This window comes from Alosa pseudoharengus, unplaced genomic scaffold, assembly GCF_046254945.1.
Source record: "Alosa pseudoharengus isolate Yale_2024_CS ecotype anadromous, Long Island Sound unplaced genomic scaffold, YU_APseudo_1.1 YU_APseudo_1.1_scf_23, whole genome shotgun sequence".
NCBI lineage: Eukaryota > Metazoa > Chordata > Actinopteri > Clupeiformes > Clupeidae > Alosa > Alosa pseudoharengus.
Genome location: NW_027468685.1, coordinates 21,056,424 through 21,058,245, shown reverse-complemented (window position 1 = coordinate 21,058,245; position 1,822 = coordinate 21,056,424). Strand labels below are relative to the sequence as shown.

Below are 1,822 nucleotides of genomic sequence, written 5' to 3'. Positions count from 1 at the left end.
TCAGGAGCAATGAAGATTCTGCGCAGCACATCCTGTGGATCTTTTGTGTTTGACTGGTGGAATTTGTCATAGAGGACGTAGTGCTTTCCTGAGCCTGTCACAGGATGGCCATTGGAATCCGGTTGACTGAGTCTCTCTACCAGCCACGGGAGATGCACTTTAAGTTGTCCATGTGTGGCAGCCTCTACATTGTTAGTTGTTGGCTCAGCAAGCCTTCCTTCAAAGGGCTGAAATGGAGGGTTGTCTGGGACTCTTAGATTGGTATGGGCTACCAACCCCCGCGCAAAGTCATACACACAGACATTCGGCAAATGCTTCCACGACAGAAGTACATCTGCAAAGTCCCTGGGGCTTTCAGCTCTTAAATTGAATTTAAGGCTGTAAACAATTCCATGAGGGCACATAATGACAGACCATCCACCTATGAAAGAATAAAATATATATATATATATGTGTGTGTATGTATATTTAGTCTAACTTCCTTCTCTACCGTGATTTAATTATTGTAATAAATCTACATTTTCACATTACTCACCAGAGGCCCCCCAAATCGACTGAAACACCTTGTCATAGGTCTGCCTGCTCTTCATTTCCCCCCGTAACCGGTTCACAAGGTCCATGCGTGACCCCTTTGTGTCCATGTTGCAGGATTTGCACAGGTTGCGAATGGTGGACACCTAAAAATGATTTGAATTCATAATCTGTGTTTCCCATTAGTCATGGGAAGTGGACATACATTTCATTGAAAGTAAGAAAAACAAACAAAAACAATCATCAGTGATTGTACCTTTTGCCTCAGCAGCTCATCAACCAGGCGGTCCTCTGTTATATCGCATAACTGAGGTTTAGCCGAGCAGCTCTGCACTGGGGCCTTTTCGAACTCGGTGTTAAGCACAGTACTTCCTTTACGAGTCTCCCTTCCGATCCAAGGTGCCCAGTTGTCATATGTTGGTTTAACAACAAATGGATTCTGTGAAGAGACTTCATGGGATACATTGCCATTAAAATAATGCTCATTCTGAGCAGAAGCACACAGCTTCTCCGCTGTGTTTTTATAATCTAGACAAACTCACACTCAAAAAATCCTCGGCTGATCATGTGCAGATGAACAGATTCCCAGAAAGCCTCTATGTTGTGTTCACCGCAAAAGTCATCCCTAGGTTGTTCCAGCTCACTAACTGGATTTCGTAAAAACACAATACAAGATACATGACATCACTGTATATGGAGTTACGTTAATAGATGGAACCTAAAGGGAGACATACCCTCAAAATTGAACACTCCTTTCCTGTGGAGGTCCATAACCACCACTGGAGGGTAAAAGCCACAATTTACACAAGAGTATTTGTACTCTGTGTTGCAGAGTGCCTCAAATTGGCAGTATCCATGAAAAATTAACTCATTGGCTGGAAACTTCATCTTTAACAAAGTCTCAAGAGAATTGATGACTCGGGACACAGACACATGATTCTATAAAAAAAAAGAATATTAGGGCCTCACACCATGCTCAGCTCATAAACCTGGCACTTGACACTTTTTACAAATGGCATCTCTTGCTGTCAGGCAACTTGAGTCACAGCGCCTTGTATAGCTCGCTGCTTCACACACACCTGAAGATTGTGTCTTAAATACTGACACAGCTGCAGCGTCAGGATGACGCGGTCAATGTAGTTGTGCAGGCCATCTGTCCACTCCTGGTACCTGTACATCATTTGGCATTTGGTGCACCTTCTTCTGTAAGTTGAAATGTCTAATGGACATAGATTCAGACATTAGGGTATACAATTAGATGTATGTGTAATTTCAAAAGATGTATTGAACT

General features: G+C 42.8%; 1 long non-coding RNA gene across 1 annotated transcript; it reads right to left on the bottom strand.

Annotated features, from left to right (window-relative positions):
• Positions 1-247: 247 nt before the first annotated feature.
• LOC143140177 (uncharacterized) lies at positions 248-1,141 on the bottom strand. Its single transcript, XR_012990562.1, has 4 exons — positions 1,074-1,141; positions 788-981; positions 536-677; positions 248-421 (listed from the first exon to the last, which is right to left on the bottom strand). It is a non-coding gene; the product is annotated as an uncharacterized LOC143140177 (long non-coding RNA).
• Between the last annotated feature and the right edge of the window lie 681 nt (positions 1,142-1,822).